The sequence below is a fragment of the Lactuca serriola genome, chromosome 4 (assembly GCF_051521515.1).
Source record: "Lactuca serriola cultivar US96UC23 chromosome 4, Lser_US96UC23_V15, whole genome shotgun sequence".
In the NCBI taxonomy this organism is placed as follows: Eukaryota; Viridiplantae; Streptophyta; class Magnoliopsida; order Asterales; family Asteraceae; genus Lactuca; species Lactuca serriola.
In genome coordinates, this window is record NC_136411.1 from 40,802,545 (window position 1) to 40,822,028 (window position 19,484).

At 32.8% G+C, this 19,484-nt stretch overlaps 1 long non-coding RNA gene across 2 annotated transcripts; it reads right to left on the minus strand.

Moving 5' to 3' along the window:
* Window positions 1-224: 224 nt before the first annotated feature.
* Window positions 225-6,941, minus strand: LOC145100078 (uncharacterized). 2 transcript variants are annotated; one of them, XR_013704803.1, is made up of 5 exons: window positions 6,760-6,941; window positions 1,056-1,129; window positions 757-844; window positions 630-674; window positions 225-374 (listed from the first exon to the last, which is right to left on the minus strand). It is a non-coding gene; the product is annotated as an uncharacterized LOC145100078 (long non-coding RNA). The 2 variants fall into 2 exon arrangements; XR_013704804.1 differs by having other exon boundaries at window positions 757-971.
* Between the last annotated feature and the right edge of the window lie 12,543 nt (window positions 6,942-19,484).

Consider the following 19,484-nt stretch of genomic DNA (forward strand, 5'->3'; position numbering starts at 1 on the left):
AATGTTTTTTGTGGCACATATTTTGTGTCATTGAAAGGTCATGTAATTAAAAAAATTATGCTACTGCTTTTAGTTACATATTTTGAGATTTTAGAGGCACACAATACAATAAAATATTTTGTGCTGGTTAATTCTCATTAGCTTCTATAATTTAAGCTATTTATATCTAGATAATTTTTTATCTATAATACAAAGATTAAATAATTAAATTATAGCACATATAAAATCATCAAAGTTCCACTGTTTTTCATTAAAAAAATTTAACATTTTGAATTAAATATCTAAGTAAATGTCAGATACGACTAAACAACAAAATAATCATCTGTAGATCCTTGGATACTTGAGGAATCACTTGCAATGGCTTGTATGGAAGCCTGCATTATAGCAACATAAAAAAAACATGACAATTTTTTGTTCTACTGTTTTTGTCCCACTTTCAAAATAATATCAACATACTTTGAAAGTATGTTGCTATACTTTCAAAGTATAGCAACCTACTTTCAAACTATGTTGTTGTTACTTTGAATGTGAGACAAAAATAACAGGGTTTAAAGCAAAGCAAAAAGTAAATGACTTAAAGTGATTAAATACAAAATAAGACGATAATATTAGTCAAAATAGAAGAAAACCTCTTCGTAAGCAAGTCAAGCAAATGATTTTGTCGTGTAAACATGCTGGCATGAATATATAAAAGTTAGTTTATTTGACACTTAAAATGTCATATAGCATATAAAAGATATATATAAAAAAAATCACCTTCAATCCTTTAATCCATAACCATCAATGAAGCGACTTGAAATGCTTCCAATGTATGTCCGCATATAGCTTCTAATGTCAACTTCATCTTTTACAAAACAAAGATATATTCATATGAAATTTTTACCAATAACAACAACAAATATATCTTTTAAAATTTCCTTTTTTTAGTCCCTCTTCAAGACTTAGATTTCCAAATTGGCTCTCAGTTTCACCTATTTATTTTATCCAACTTATAAACGATTAAGCATATTAAAAAAGTAAATAAAATGATAAATTAATAGAGAAAAAAAGGAAACCTGGAAAATGTAGCAATAAATTTCTTTTTGTTTAGCCTTCCAAATGTGTTGTTATAATACCATACCAGTTTCACCTAGAAAATATTAAATGGTTGAGAGAACTATAATTTATAAAATTATGAATTAACTTACACCATAAGTAAACCTGAGTCTCATTAAATTCTAAGCCACTATTTGTGAAAAATAGTTTCATCATTTTACTTGTAAACATTTCAAGAAGTTCTTTTGCAAGGTCTTACATATAATACATAAAAGAAATCAGCTTTAATTCTCAAATTATAATCTACTTTATTAAATTAAATTTTCAGAAATAAGCAATTATACCAGAGAAGGTTTTAGCAGCAGCATCAACAAGCCTTGATTCACCCCCCCCCCCCCCCTTTTTTTTTTGTAAAAGTTCCAAAAAACAATATTATAATATATATATATATATATATATATATATATATATTTGAAATTGTTTAATCTAGAAAATGGTATTTATACTTTATCCTTTTCCAATTAAACCATATAAGTTTTGGACATTTTCCAAATTAACAATTTTGACCAGGTCAAAATGGTTTGAAAAATGTGTCAAACTTTTATGGTTTGATTGGATTAAAAGAGTTTTTGTTGTAATATGATTTAAAGATTGCATAAGGGTTTTACCAGGATAGAAACATGGTGCAAGAGAAAATCTTGAAATATAATACAAGAGAACAAGAAGATGATTTTGGGCTTCTAAATTATGTAAGTTCGAACCAAAAAATTTTGAGCATTCAATTATTTCACACACCAAAAAAATATAGGTAACCTTAAAAGATAGAAAACAGTCAAATACCTTCCCATTCATGGCTTTCATTGCATTACGGGCATTATCAGTTAATTCAAATGTAACAAAGCCAAACCCTTTAGGCCTCTTGAGTTCTTGAAACGAAAACAAGTCTAGCTGCAATTTTGATTCGATAAAATTGAATGTTTCAAACTGTTGGATTAGTGTCTAAGTCGATAACTATTTTGGTATGTACTTGACCCGATTATGAGCATGGTCCTTTTGGGTTGCCTTCACCATAACAATATGTAGGATGATTTAAGGAGAGAAAGGTTTAAATATGATTTATTAATATATTATGAGAATAATATATTAAAGAGAAATCATATTGTTTAATGAATATTAGTCAAGAATTAATTGATAATTAATTTTGTGGCTAAAAGAGATTAATTAAACTTAAGAGACTGGAATTGTAATTATAAGATAATTACAAGAGTGGGATAATGGACTCCATAGAGTGGAGTGGACGAAATTAATGGGGAAGCCCATAAGATTTCGTCCATGACTCTAAAGAAAGGGATCCATGGACTGCTTAGGGCCTAAGCAGTTAAATTAGGGTTTCCTAGTTGAAAACCCTAATAGCCTACATGTATATAAAGGACCCTTAAGCCCCAAAAAACGTGGACAAGTCTTCCTCTAGGGTTTCTAGACGTTTTGGGCAGCCTCCTCTCTTCTCCTCTTCATCCAAGTTGCTTAGTGGTGTTTGTGACTCCATTAGAGGTGCAACAGTTGAGGCACTAAGCTTTTGAAGCCAATCAAAGCAGGGAATTGATTGTTATTGCAATATAACAATCAAAGGTAATTAGTAAACCCTTATTTCAGTTCTTATTTGATAGATCTAGGGTTTATAGCTTTGGATATTCAATTGCATGTTCATTAGGCAAACTAGATCCAAAAGCTATTAGGGTTTGCATGTACACCATTAGATTGATGTTTTGCTCAAAACCCATCAGTGGTATCAGAGCCTAGGGCTGTTTGTTTGATGTATTTGATGCAATTATGGTTTATTCTTGCTTTAAAATCAAAATTTAGGGTTTCTAGGGGCTGGACTCGCTGAGTCCATGTGAACTCGACGAGTCAGCCGGTCAGAAAGAGCTAATTTCGGGATTTTGTGCTTCTTTGGCTGTGGGATAGTTACCAAAACGTATTTTATTGATATAAATCAGATTTTTATGATATTGGGTGATTATCTTTGCCAAATTTAAAGATATCTTCATATTAATTGAATAATTACTTCCTTATTTGATTAAATATAATTATTTGAATTATTTGGTGAATTATCTTGCAAGAATTTGGACTAGGTCAAATTAGATAACCACCAATTAATTGTTAATTGCCTTATTTGAATTTTGTGATCTAGAATATTCTTGATAAAGTTTGGAAAAGTTTCAAATTACTACCTTTAGGTTTTATAGTTTAAATTTGAACTTAAAAGTTTTGATTTTGAAATTTAAATAAGTTAAACCCTAATGTTTTGAAATGTTTCAAAACTTGCCCTCAAGTTTTGGAATTTTAAAAGTTGATTAAAAGTTTAATTTTGAAATGTTAAATTCTAAAACCCTATTAATTTGAAAAGTTCAAATCACACCCTTATGGTTTTATCAATTAATTAAAGTGTATAATTAAAAGTGATTTAATAAACCCATAAAGTTTTGGTTTACATTTAATTAAATTAAAAGTATAATTTACTAAATTAAACCACCTAGTATTTTAAAAGTGTAAAATACACCCTATACTATATATAACATTAAAAGTCTAATATTATATATGAGTAAACATTCAGTCTTACCGTTAGTAGGCCTCATTCACGAAGCTGGTCTATAAGGGGTGTTTAAGGAAATTGCCTATAAAATGGCGATTGAATGGGTATCCATTCTTACCCACCGCACTCTTAACTAGTGGAGGGTCGTTAGCCAAACGGGTAGGATAGGACAGAAACCTTCCATTATAAGTATAATGAAGTACAAAGTAACTAAATACTTTTACAAATTTCCAAATCATAGTTACTTTAGGCAAAATGTGAAATTGTATGCTAATCCATGGAATTAAACTTCGTACCCTTGTCAAACGTTAGTGGAGCGTGTGTGGTTAACCAACACACTAATTTGGGGATGACATTAGTGGAGAAGGGTGGCTCGATGTTTGTTATCGATCAATGGAGCGTGTGTGGTTAACCGACATATTGATTGGGTGATAGTAGCATTGAGTGCACCGCGTGATTCGTATGGTTATTCACACCTTGTTTGTGATCCTCGGCATCCCAGTCACAAATAGTAGGGCATAAGCGAGATTAAACATGCCATTGAAAAGTTCAATTAATCTCAAAAGATCTAGGAGTTTCAATTCATTTAAAACTTAAACTTCCTTTTCGTTTTTCATGGTGAAAATTGGTAAATCGTCATTTACATACCTTCAAATATTTTGCAACTAGATTACGGCATCCGTCTTATAGGTTATAGAATATTGTGTTGGATCCTAGCCTTAATAACTCATTTTGGTGTTTTATTAAGGACTCAATCATCTTAACTGGAATTTTCTCCCGTTTTATAGATGTCTGAATCTTACAATGGTCTTCCCAAATCCTTTGGAACAAGCTTTCCAATTGAAGATGACGTTCCGAGATACGATCAAGGAAATGAGAGTCATGCTTCACTTCCTCCACCTCCTCCAATTGTTCTCCTTGACCCACAAGTTCAAAGGTTTGAAACGTTCAAGCTTACTCAAGCCCTTTTGGCAAGTAAACACGAAGATGGGAAACCTGTGTGTGCACACGTCTTAGAGATGAAGTCACACATTGATAGGTTAAGCATGTTGGGTGTCGAGATTTCAAGTGAGTTGGCTGTTGACTGGGTTCTTTAGTCACTTACTGAATCATATAGTGAGTTCGTTAGAGAGTACTATATGATGGATCACAACGTGACCCTCATTGATCTCACCTATTTGCTTATAGATGTTGAATCAGCAATGATTTGACGTGCTGGTCAAACAAATTTGTCTGGTGAATCAAACTCCCAAACTTCAATGGACACTGGCAACATTGGAAGTCCAGAAAGAACTAAGTTTGTGATTGTCCGATGTGTTGTGCCAAAGGAGTCCATCTGCTTTTTTTGCCAAGAGAAGGAGCATTGGAGACGAAGTTGCCCTAACTACCTGAGAGATCTAAGAGATGGGAAAGTCAAGACGTATGACTCTGCTTCAGGTAAAATCCATTAACTAACTCTTTTAAGTTCCTATTCTAGATTCGTAATACATGATGTGATAAGATTACATTTTGATGTTTTGTAGGATCAAAGAAAAGAGAGGAAGCTTAAGGGAAGAAGTGCGCTGAATCTAATCGTGAAGAAAGTGGATTTCGATCGCATTGTTTGAATATTGGATTTTTGAGCTACTACTTGGAGTTAGAATAGATTGTTAAGAAATATGTAATAACATAGTTTTTCGATTGAATTGCATTGGAAGGACAAATTTTTTTCCCGCAATAAAATGAGTTTTGATTTTATCTTATTTATTTATCCTTGCAATGGCATGTATGAAAAATTGATGTTTGAAGGTTTCTATTATTAGCAATAATGGATTTGATTCTTGATTATGTTATTTGTGGAGATGTCAAGAATTCACCAAATAGGGAGAGTTTCTCATCGCCCAAGTTTCAATTGGACGGAAACTTGGAATCATACAACTTGGTTGTGTGATGAATGAAAACTTTCATATTTGAAAATTAGACTAATTCTTTGACAAAGTGTCAAGTGAAGGACTAGTAGATCGAGTACACTAGGTTGTGCGTTGATCAAGTCCACCAGAGAGAGAGATAAGATATTCATCATGATTTTCTAAAAATTTAGTAAATATGATTATACTTATAAGATTAAGTGTAATTCTGAGTTGATTGAAATAGTTTCAATGAATAGCAGAACGAATAAAGAAGAATCAAGTAGGCAGAAAGATAAAAGTTTCTCTATTCTAAGAAGAAGGGAGGGTACCTTTTATTGTGTTTTATGATAAGTCTTAATGATTAAGAACCATATCTCAATTGATTCTCTAAATGACTCTTAGTGCATTTGTATTTGTATGTCTAAGAAGAGCAATCGAAAATTATGAAAATGATTAAATCGAGAATTGTGTCTAGAAAATGTAGAAGAATAGATTATTACTCAAGAATAGTTGAGTACAAGAAGTCTCTTTTCCACTGTGTATGTTTTCCACAAATTTGCGAAGTGTATCATTTGAATATGACATATATCCTAACAAAATAAATAAATATCCATAAAAATTGACATATTCAAGCCAATAAACATCATACTATACGTTAGAATTACCAACCACTTCTCCAATTCCTTTCACAACCCGATGAACTACTTGCCCACATTCAATAGAACTAAAAATCCTTTCTTTTGCAAAATTGATTAGGACTTTCTTTATTATTGATTTGAGGAAATAGCAGACAACAAAAACAAGGTAAATAAAATGAGTAGATTATATTATACTTTATAGAACTTGAGGGGAAAAGTTTAGAAGTTCATGTTTGGGAAGGTTCATGACATCTGCACAAACAGTTGAAATCCTTGAACTGCAATAAATAGAAAGGACCTTCACCTTCTAGTATGGATATAAACAACGAGCATAAAGTTAAATCAATAGTATGTGATAAATTTTACTTATATGAGTTGAGTATAAGAACTATAACAAACAATAATATTATATACAATTTACAAAACTACAACGAGGATTCCATCAAATTTGTGTAAATCGTCATATCGCACACAAGTGATCGATATGTTATAACAGTTGGATTGAATATTCGATGTACATGTATGATGACAGCTCATTGATTATCTACTATACAAAGATCGAATAAAATAGTGATGATTGATGCAAGTTAGAGAGAAACCTTACCAAGGAGGAAGCTATAGTCGGAGTCGGAGGAGGTGGTAGTCGGAATCGGAGGAAGGAGTAGCCGGATTTAAAGGAATCTTGTTGTGGTTGCAGGACGATTTAGAGAAAGCTATAACGCTTGTTAATCTGCAACGCTTGTAAACTCTTATGTAGGAGGAGAACGACCAAGAAACGGTGGTAGTGGTAGGCACATAAAAGTGAAAAGATAAAAGAGAAAATAATGAGCCCTTTTAGACGATTAGGTTAAAAAAATAATTTTGACTATTCTTGTTGACTTATATTGACCATCTTTGACCAGTTAGTGGTTGTTTACCATTTTTTTTTTAAATTTTACTAGTTCATTATAATAAATATATTATATAATACTTTTAAAAAATAGATTTTTAGTGACATATTAAAAGATTATGCCACTAATAATTATGAATATTAGTGATATAAAATATTATGTGTCATTAAATTCATTAATTTTTATAGTGGCACATAGAATATGCCACTAAAAACATGATATAGTGGCACATCAAACATATGTCATAAAAGATATATGTCACTAAAAGACATTTTATTTGTAGTGAGTTTTTTTATAATTGATTTTGATGAAAGGAGTTTACAATTATTATTCTAAATTGTTGGTAATAATGACGAGTTAGAACGAATAATTTTTAATATGATATGAATTTATTGTTGAAAATCAATAATTATGTGTATTATAAATGAATTATTTATGTTCTACCAAAACTTATATGTATGTATCCAATTTTAAATATTTTTATAGTAATAAAAAGAAATTATCTTATTACATTTGTCAATTTTTTTTTCTCTATTCGTTCTTTATCGTAAAGGAAAAGTAAAATAAATAAAATATTAATATTTTCATAAGAAAAATATATGTGATACAAATATACCTCAAGTGTAACACTCTTCCTCCCCTAACATACTCTTAAAATATATATATTTTTTTTAAGATTGGTCGCAGTACATAACAATTATTATAATTTTAAAATTCAGATTATTATTTTATTTGAACCGTTCATTCTCTTCCAATATTTTATAGCTTTAAGGAAAAAATGAAATTACAATAAAAAGGTATGATAGTTTTTTTGTAAATCTAATAATGAAAATTTTCAAACAAGTAGTTTTTAATTAGTAAAAAGTAATAACTGTTTAAAATAAAGTAAAACTAAAGAATAGATTATATTATATTAAAAAAATTATTGCTATTTGAAATAATAATAATAATAATAATAATAATAATAATAATAATAATAATAATAATATAGGAAATGAAAAATATTCAAATAAATTATTTATAAATTAGTTAAAAATACCTATAGTTTAAAATAATTTTAAATCAAAAACTGAATTCAATTTGATTCAATATCTTTCTTATCCTATACTTAAAATCATTTTAATATTAGTTACAACTTAGTATAAAAAATTATTCTTTCAATGATAAATACCCATAATATTTTTTTATAAAATATATTACATTACTGGACACAAATCAAGTTTTAAAACTCTCACTACAACTCAATAGTTTTTTTTATTTAAATTAAAATTAGGATTTCAAATTTAATGTAATTTGCCTTTATATTTTTCACTACATTCAAAAGTATTTTAAACTTATGGTTATTAATGTGCAATGTTTTTTTATTTTCCATTTATTTATTATACACATTGTATATATATTAGTAATATAAATCCGTTCTTTATCGTAAAGGAAAAGTAAAATAAATAAAATATTAATATTTTCATAAGAAAAATATATGTGATAAAAATATACCTCAAGTGTAACACTCTTCCTCCCCTAACATACTCTTAAAATATATATATTTTTTTTATGACTGGTCGCAGTATATAACAATTATTATAATTTTAAAATTCAAATTACCATTTAATTTGGACCATTCACTCTCTTCCAATATTTCATAGCTGTAAGGAAAAAAATGAAATTATAATAAAAAGGTATGATAGTTTTTTGTAAATCTATTAATGAAAATTTTCAAACAAGTAGTTTTTAATTAGTAAAAAGTAATAATTGTTTAAAATAATATAAAAGTAAAGAACATATTATATTATATTAAAAAAATTATTGTTATTTGAATTAATAATAATAATTTAGGAAATAAAAAATATTCAAATAAATTATTTGTAAATTAGTTAAAAATACATATAGTTTAAAATAACTTTAAATCAAAATTTGAATTCAATTTGATTCAATATCTTTCTTATCCTATATGTTAGGGGTGTCAAACCCAACAAATAAATGGGTATAATAGACTCCAAATACACTACTTTAATACACTAAAAAGTAGTACAAGGCAAGCAGGGTCAAACCACAGAGACACAAGACAAAAGTCTATACCTCTTTGCGTAAGGTACTTTGGTCACGAAGGGGGGGGGGGGTTGTTTGCAAAAGTCAAATAATGAAAATAACAATCAACTTTGGAACATGCAGAAAATGAAATAGATTTGTAAACAAGTTGTAAAAGTGCTTCCAGTTCTAGTTCTCAATGTTGTCATTTAACCTGATTGTGACTTGATGTAATTTGTGATTACTATTATAAGTTGGTATTGAAAGGTATTAACACGCTCTAATATCTCTCGTTTTCCAAATTATCTAACCAAAATACGCTCTTTGACTAGACCTAGCTTTACTAATTCAACTTAAACACGCTCTTAGATTGTATTAAAAAAGTGCATTAAGTTTCAAGCTTCCCAACATTGTTCATTTCTTCTCATACGCTCGGAAGTGTGAAAACATGTGATAAATTTTCTACAATAAGAAAACCTATTGTTTGTTACCAATCATTAACTTTATAGAACGATTAGGAGCCGTAAAAGTTAATTAACTACACAAAAATTTAATTCATGAAAGTGGCTAATCAAGCACAAATCAAATTTAAGGATTCTAGTTTAAACAAGAACATAATCACTAGAATAGTATCACAAATTAAACATCAAATCATATGCTTCAAGTCAAGCAATCAACATGTTTTGAACAAGAACTAGAAACTAGGGTTTCTTAGCCACACATGGCTAAGAACAAATCAAACAAGAATAAAGATGGAATTGAAATGTTTAATGCTTACAAAAATGAAATCAAAAGTGTTTGCAATGATTAGATCTTCTCAAAAGCTCCAAGTATTCTCCCAAATTCACCCAAGATCGCCTAAAACTGCTCCAAAAACCATTGCCATGGCCATTTGTCTTGACCGTGTGTTTTTGGCATGGCCCATGCCTTTTGCTAAAAGTCCAACAAGTCTTCATTATGGGATCCCTCTTCAGTCTAGCTTCACCATGAGTCATGTTGCTCTAAATATAAGATGAAAAATGACAAACACGACCCGTGTCGGTGTGAGATGAGCTGTGCTTCAAACGTAGTCCTTTGCTATGATGATAATGCACAATGACTCGGGTTTCGTCTTCTTGTTCTCTTCCATTGCATGACCGGTTTATCTTCTCTTCATGCTCCAAGTTCCATGCTCCATGCTCCATAATGCCTACAAAATAAATCAAAAATACTGAAGCACTAGACATTCTTAATGAAATATGCAATTGCCCTAATAATTAACTAAATGCAAGAATTATGAAGTAGAATGCTATGAAAGGACAGAAATAAACATGCAAAATAGGTGCATAAAATGCACCTATCAAACCTCCCCAAGATTAGACCTTTCTTGTCCTCAAGAAATAACAAAATTAAGAATCACCCTAGAGAAAATGATAGGTGACTAAAAAGAAACTAAGATGAAAAGAATGGTAGGAACGAAAAATACTAAATGGAATTGAGAGTGAATGCATGCAAATAAAGGAAAACTAATGAAAATAACATATGTACAAAAAAATTAACAAAGCTTCAAAGATATTTTTTTCTAATATTAATGCAATAAACAAAACAAAACGAATAGATTCAATCCAATTAACCTCATTGTGTCATACAATCGAAGGTGTAGCTATTGTGCCTTGAGATAACTTGGCATTAACCCCACAAAGCCATATATAACAGTTAAAACATGATTTTTTTTCCATTCCCTAACACAACTCAAAAAAATCAAAAGTATAACACTTGTTCACTTTTTCAGGTATTGGGTTAGTATATGGAACAAATTATGGTCTTACTCTCGTGAAAACATGTGATGAAAAACATGCTCAATCATTTTCATTTTACAAAGCATGACAATGACCGACTCCAGTTATTTGTTAACTAATAACAATCTTTTTCTAAAAAATATTTTCTAAAAATTCCCTAATATTTACCCAGATTGGTTATATGTTTCAAACCACTTACACCAGTCAAAGTAGTTTATGGTCAGTCCCAATGTCATAAGTTCAAGTCCAAGTCTAAAGGAATCTTTTGGCAGCCAATCATTTTTCCTAAACATATTATTCAATTAAACTATAAACATAAATATATACAAACTATCTAATTATATTTTCGTACAAATAAAACTCAAGGGTTTCTTTGAAATCCATGTAGCGGGCTTCCAAACAACACATCCAGACCGGATGACCTTAGTGTGCTATATTTAATGAGATCCCTAGGGTTTACTTGCCCGAACCTTAAAGGCTACAAATTAGCTTTATTTGAATATCTAAACACACACACACACACACACACATATATATATATATATATATATATATATATATATATATATATATATATGTTATTACTAAGTTCATGACTCTCTATGGAACCTGTGTAGCGAACTTTCAATTCAATCAGTCCCAAACAATTCAACTTTAGGTAATTAGGTGTAGAATACCCCTCGAGGTTTACTGATTCGAGTCCCAAAGGTCACAGATTAACTTAATAATATTCTTTTTTGCTAGGCTTATTTCCTTATATTTTCGTCCCTAACTTTTTCTATTATTGAGACTAATGTAAACGCGCAAAGAACCGTAAGTATAGTTGAAAACAATGTTCCCAAGTAGGGTATTTAGAAGGGAATAGGTATAAAAGACTTTTTAAAGCGCTAGAGGATTCGAGTCATTGAAATTTTATATTCATTTTATGGCTCTTTTCAATATTGTAACGCCTATGTTTCTGGGCTTGTCATTAATAGCAATTTAATAGTCTAAGTTAACCCTTGTAACCCATTTCGAAATAATAGAAGTATATTATTCGAGTATTATGCGTTTTGTGCTTAATTGTGTATCTTAGTTGCATTAAGAATAAAAATAAGTTTCAAAATGAAATATTAGATAAAGCCGATCTCGATGCACGAAGATGTAGTGGTTGAGACGAGGTTTCCGAAAATATAAAGAATGCTGAAATCCGAGTTATAACGAAGAAGTTATGACTTGTCGAAGTTTCGCGAGAAAACCGGTGTAGCACAGCGTGACGTAAATAGTGAATTTACGAAGGAGTGATTTTTAGCCTTAGTGATCAACACGAAAGACATAGATAATGTTGAACCGAGAGCGTGCATAAAAAGAACACCTAAATCTGACTTCGTATGAGGAAGTTATGATTTTTCGAAGTTTCAGCTAAGCAGTAGACAACCCAAAAGTACGAATTGAGATTGAGCGAGTTTTAGCCAAAACTTTCTAAACGAGAATTGAAGATCTCGACGATAGTAGTGCAACAACTGAAAGAGGGATGAAAACGGACGTCAGACGAAGAAGTTATGAATTTCTAACGAAGTTTTACTGTCCCGACCTACTAAAAATAAATAATAAAAATAAAGTCAAAATTTGCCGACGAAGTCTAAATGAAAGTTGTAGAGTATGGTCTGACCTACGCGTGGATATAAACAACGTCGAAAACGGAGCGTGTATGTGAAAGTTACGCAATTTAGAAGTTTGACGAGTCCAATTATGCTGAGCGTAATTTGAGTACGCCCAGCGTACTTGGATGAGTGCAAGTTGCCTGACCAATACTCGAGTGCCACTAAGTGACGCATGCAGTGATGTTGAGTACGTCCAACGTAAGGCTTGGTACGCCCAGCGTACTTGGAGTTATGCCCAGCATAATCCCAGACCCAGCACCCTATAAATAGAAACGGAGATCAGCCATTTTCCTTGCCATTTTTCTTTCTTTCTCTCTAGTTTTCGCCTTGGTTTGCATGCCAATTATATCCCGAAGCCCCGGTATCATTCCCGAGTCCCGAAGAAAGTCTCGAAGCCCCAAAGACCCCGAGAAGTGAGATTCCCGAGCCGAAGCTCTGCTCGCGAGGAGCCTGGTTTTTGTAAAGATCTTCTAGATCTACCGAAGAATACTACTTCTACAAGTTGTAGTGTTGTCCGATCATCTTCTGATCAGGTGAGTGTGTAGTCACTTTCTTCTAACGCATAATTATGAAGTATTTTATATGAAATGTGTGTTTTGTGTATATTTTGTTGTTATATGTGTGAATGTATATTCACTTTCTTTTATCTCATAGATATGATTTATTCTCTATGAAATACATGTTATGTGTATGTATCTCATCTGTTGTTTGGAATATTGTCACACCCCAAAACCGAAACGGCGGAAACGTTCTGGGGTGGATGACGTCATGTCAAGTATCACAACACATGCATTATAGTAATCAAAGTACAACAAAACATTGCATTAATAGTAATAGTTTTACATGGTTACATTAATACATCAAAGTAATACAAGTAATAGAATAAATACAACGTGGTACTAAGCTATCTTCATCAACATCTCCGGGGATGTACCTGTCTAATGCTAACCTGAGAATACAAGTTATTTGAAAAGCGAGTATCAGCATTTTTACAAATGCTGGTGAGTTCATAAGTATTTAGTGACATTTATTCAAATAACTTTATGAAGTAGTAGTTTAAGTGTATACAGTGCATTAGAGTTCTTTCCAGAAAATCCTATATTTTCTTTTATAAAAGCAGCCTTCTACCAAGACTGGTCAGTGTTATGTGGTAAAAAGTCATTTTCCCTAATTTGCTATCATTATCAAAATACGGAATTTGTTTATTGAGGAAAGCAAACGACATCAGGGAATATCATATGCCTCAGCAGTGAGGACTGCTGACTAAGGCAAGGAATCATAGACTCCAGGAAAGTATCGAACTAACGACACGCCTGGTTCAGTCTAACAAGTAGAGACTCAGACCCCAGAAGGTACCAAATGAATGGTACAACTGGTGAGGTCTAAAACAGTGAAAACAGACCCCAGACAGTATCAAATGAAAGATACGTCTTGTAATGTCAAAACAGAAAAAAAAAAAAAAAAAAAAAAAAAAAAAAAAAACAGACCCCTGACAGTATCAAATGAAAGATACGTCTTGTAAGGTCAAAACAGTGCGACTCTGAAAATGAATTACCAGTATACAGTGTAAATTGCCGGTGAGATATCGTTACCTTAAGGCCAAAGAATTATAAGGTAACCCGGGATACTCGTAACCATACTGACTAGAGTACCAGACGCCCTACAAGCGTCTAAAATATGACATTTGCACCCGTTGGCTTGGTAGGCCGGGACTGTAGCTAGCAGTCTGGGTGCGGGGTTGTCAATCCCGTATAGATCTATACACACAATGTCCGCTCTCCCTACAGGAGATTCTGGTTACCAACTAGACGACGGAGAAGGCCGTGTCCTGAAGATGCATCCCAAATAGTGGGTAGAGACTTCCAAGTAGTGAGTAGTGTGTAAGTGTTGAACTAGAGGTAGAGACTTCCAAATAGTGGGTAGTGTGTTTCTAATGTAAGTGTAAACTAGAGGTAGAGACTCTTAACTTAACTGACTAGAGCATACCTGTACGTCCATACTCGTATACATAATATATAACTAATGAATCAAACGACCTTCGGACGGCCATCCGATCCCACCAGACCACATCTCAATGAAGAAAAAGGAAATAGGGCGGACAAGCCTTCCTAAGTCCTTCAATTCATTACTTATATACATCTAGACAAGCATAGACATGCATCTAACTACAACTGAGTGTGTAACAAGTAGAAGTGATTCTTGTGAATTAGGAGTGTCTAACAAGTGAAGTAGGAGCGGTCGCAAGTGAAGTAGGAGTGTCAAACCAGTATAAGTGTATCACGGAGTAGATACGACAATAAGTGAAGTAAGAGCGTCTATCAGGTATAAGCGACTACAAGTATAAGTGAAATAGAGATGATACAGGTATAAGCGATATAGAGACAACGACAGATATAAGCGATATAGAGACAATACAAATATATATGCGTCACGAAGTGAAAGAGTTATCGAGTAGGAGTTTAAAATACATGAAAGCGAAGCAGTAGTAAATAACAAGTAAAAGCATACGTCGTGAAAGGGAACTTTGATGAAAAATCTTTATACTCGGGGAAAATCACAATTTGCATTCTTTTGTAAAAACATGTTTGAAAACCTTTGGAAATCTTTCATAAACCAGTTTAGCATGAATTTAGATAAAACCGTATAAGTAAGAGTTTTGAAACAATTGAAAACCTTTATAGTGTCCTACTCGGTAAAACAGTGTAAAGTGTGGTAAAATCTTGTGCATGCGGGTTATCAATCACATGTGATTGTTATGATAACTAGCATGTTTAACTTGTATTCCCCCCTATAAAACATGTAAAAACATTAAAAGGTTCATTCAGGGGTATGAACTCACTTGGTGTAAGTAGGTCCGACGAAGGTGTCGTTTGGGCGTTCGGTGTCACGTAAGGACTCGAACACTCTCAATGACCTATTTAACATATGATACATATGTTCACATACAATTAGTATATTTAATACTAATTAAACACGTATACGCACTCAAAGGAGCGGAAAACACTTTGGTTAAGTGTTTGGGTGTCCCGGGTAGCGTCTAAAGGTGTGTATGGCTTAGGAATGGAGTTTACTCTCCGAGAGTAAACCCTTAACACTTAGTTTACGGCCCAGGGACTACTCACCATGAGTTTACGGCTGTAAACTCATGGTGAAGGGTTCTAGTGTGTTTAAGGCTTCTAGCTTGTTCATGGAATTATTCTAAGTCCAAATCCAAAAGGCATGAGTGGGTTTAGGGTCTTTAAGGGCACTATAATGGAGTTTACGGCCCAAGGACAACTCCTAAGGGAGTTTACGGCTGTAAACTCTCATTCCTTGAGTTTAATGAAGTTTCAAGCCCCTAGTACCCTCCTAGTAATTTGAGATGAAGTGTGAGGCCATTTAGGGGAATTAAAACTAGCATTTGGGTGTATTTTGGGGTGTTTACGGCCCTGGTACATGCCTGGGCCGTAAACTCCTTTTGTCCGTCCATTTTGATGTGTTTGAATGATCTAAACCCAAAATACTAAGTCCTTAAATTATGTGGGAAGCCTAAGGGTGGTTTGGAAGTGTTTTTGAGGCATTTAAACAAGTTTTAGAGGTGTTTACGGCCTAAGCTTGTGCTTGGGCCATAAACTCTCTTTTATGCCCTAAATCATTGTGTTTTCATGCTCAAACACTCCTAGGCTAATCCCTTAATTTATTTCCAAGCCTTTAGGGACATTTTGGGGTCATTTTGGCCTCCTTTTAGGTGTTTACGGCCTAAGGAGGAGCTTAGGCCGTGAACTCCTTTTCAACAGCTTAAATTGTCCAATTCTAAGCTATAAACACGAATCATAATGTTTAGAGTAAGCTAGGGTAAGTGGACTTACGATTTGGAAGCGTTTGGTTGCGGATTTGGGACGAAAACGAGTCTAGAGAGAGAGTATAGAGAGAGAGGGTGGAAAAGCTCCAAATGGAGTTTACTCCCCTTTATATATGGGTGGGAGTTGGAGCTCAGTGGAATTCTACCCAATACTGTCGTTATACGGGGCTTTTGGTCGCACCCGATTTAGTGGTCGTAATAATAAAAACTAACTTTTTCCAATTAAATGGAAATGTGTGTTATGTGTTTTTATTTCCTTTTATCACGACTTAACGGCATATTAAATGTAAACAATTGAAATGTTTATTAAATTGTCGACCTCTAATTAACAGAACTTTTATAAACTGGAATATTCCGTTAACGGTAACGGGGAAATGTAACGGAACAACTTGGGTTGTCACAAATATGTATTGAATGAGAATGCTATACAGGTTTTAAACTGTGAATATGTATATATATATATATATATATATATATATATATATATATATATATACTAATATGTTGGGTAGAACATGGGTAGATAGTTGATGTGTGATAAACAGATGAGAGGTCTCGATGTTGTTGTTGTGTATCTAGTTATTCAGCAAAGTATGGATAACGACCACATACTCTTTCTAGACAGTCCTGTGGAACACTAGCAGGCTCATAACATGTAGGTGTTGTGAACGATGTGTTCACCGGTGTACTCTATCTCCCTCATGGTTGCCTTTAGGACATCTACTGTTGAGGAAACCCCTTATAGTAATGTCCGTCCCGATGAAAATCCTAGATTAGGTCCCTTGAGATAGATGTTATTTTAGGGACGTAAAGTGAGGATAACAGGAATGGGTAATCGGGTTATTGTTGATTGTTGAATTAAATATAATTATATATTATGGGTTGAAAACCCTATATGCTCACCAGGCCCCCAAGCCTGACCCACTCAGTTTATTTGTATTACAGGAAGTGGCGTAGGGGCATAAGATGGATGAATTATCAAGTTGTTTTGTTTACAAGTCTGTATATGTATATATTTGTTGAATGACTTATAATGTTATCGTTTATGCTTTATGGTCTGTATCGGAACATGACATCCCGATTTTTTATTATGAAATGAAATTATATTTCTTTATGAAATGTTTTGATAAAAATCTATTTTATCATGTTTTGTTTTTGGGAACAAATTCCGCAACTCTTTTAAATCAAAAGAATTTACTCTGAAAATGTTTAAAAAGCATAAATGAAACCGGTCTTTTCTGGCCGAGATTTTGGGGATTTCACAGTTGGTATGAGAGCATTAGTTTAACCGAACTAGGAATTTATATGATTTCTAGACTTAAATTTAGAATGCTAAGTGGAGATTGTGAGATGTGTGTCTGTTATATTATAGACACGAGCACTAGTTTATTTTAGGAAGATGTCTAAAATTCTTTTATGTGCTAAATGTTATATGTTGTCATATAGGGGTGTCAAAAAAACCCGAACCCGATTAACCCGACTCGACCCGAACCCGAATAAGGTAATTAGGGACGGGTTTAATAGGGTCAAAACTCTTAATCGGGTTATTCGGGTTAACCCGACTAACCCAAATTATTATTAGGGTCGGGTTTAGGGTTGATTTTTTCAAAACAATTCGGGTTTCAGGTTAACCCGAATAAGAATTTATTACCAAATTTTTTTTACTGCGTTGAATGACATGAATTCATGATCCCATGAGATTTTACAACTAATACATATTTCTTAATTAAACAAACCAGATAGTAAAATTACTATGTATAGAGATGTTTAAAATGGCATAACTTTCCTCTCTTCTTAATACAGTACGGTTGTTTTGTAATAATTTTACGAATTTTATTCACTGTTTACATTACTAATATGGTAAAAAAAACTCCAAAAATTCATATCCAATACCAACTTTACATTTTAAGTCTATATACATGTGGATTATGTATTAAAATGACACAACATAAATTCATCTTACATTTCAACTTCAACCCGACTAACCCGATTAACCCGACCCTACAAACCCGAAACCCGATTAACCCGAACTCGACTAACCCGTACCTTGTTAGGGTCGGGTTTCGGGTGAATAGTTTTTCTAGAAAAATCTGACTAACCCGACTCGTTTAACCCGAAACCCGATTAACAGCCCTATTGTCATATATTATATTATTTGTTCGGATCTATTGTAACAACGTAAATTTTCAAACAATTTTTCATTTTTAAAAATATTCATTCACTCATAAAATAATGTCAAAACACGTTGTATCAAATGTTATCATCACAAAACATCTCCCCAGAATCTCAAACATAACTCCAATGCGTTTGTGTACGAATCATGTCGGCGCCTTCCCGCGCTCATCACTAGTACCTGAAACACATAACACAACAACTGTAAGCATAAATGCTTAGTGAGTTCCCCAAAATACCGCATACAACATATACGCCACTCGAGGCTATAATACGACCTTCCGGTCGATGTGTCTCAGCGGGACCCTCCAGTCTCGTAGCTTGTTGGTGTTGGATTAGTGTCTAAGTCCATAACTATTTTGGTATGTACTTGACCCGATTGTGCATGGTCCTTTTGGGTTGCCTTCACACTGGTGACTAGACATGATGATTGTTGAGGAGAGAGGTTGGTTTATTGTTAAGAATAATAAATTAGAGTATGAATATGATTTGTTAATATATTATATGAATAATATATTAATTTGGAATCATATTATTAATTAGTATTTAATCAGAAATTAATTAGGAATTAATTTTGGGATTAAAGGAACTGACTGAAAGTGCAGGGGCTATTTTGTAATTATTCAATAGTTTAGGCTTTGGGCCATTGGATCACCTTTATTAAGGCTTGACCGAAAATCCTAGAAGGATCTAGGAGTTTTCGTCCAAGGGCTTAAGGAAAGGAGTCCATGGACTTGCTTAGGCCCTAAGCTAAGGGATTAGGGTTTACACCTTGAAACCCTAGTTAGCCTTAAGTATAAATAGCACCCTGAGGCACTAAGATTTCGTACAAGCCTTGGGAAACCCTAAAAGGGACGAATTCTAGGGCAAGATACCCTTATCTCCTCTTTCCAATATTCATCCTTTCACCTAGTGTGTTTGTGAGCCATTAGGGGTACTACACTTGTGGTACTTGCTTTCAAGAGCTAAGGAAATTCAAG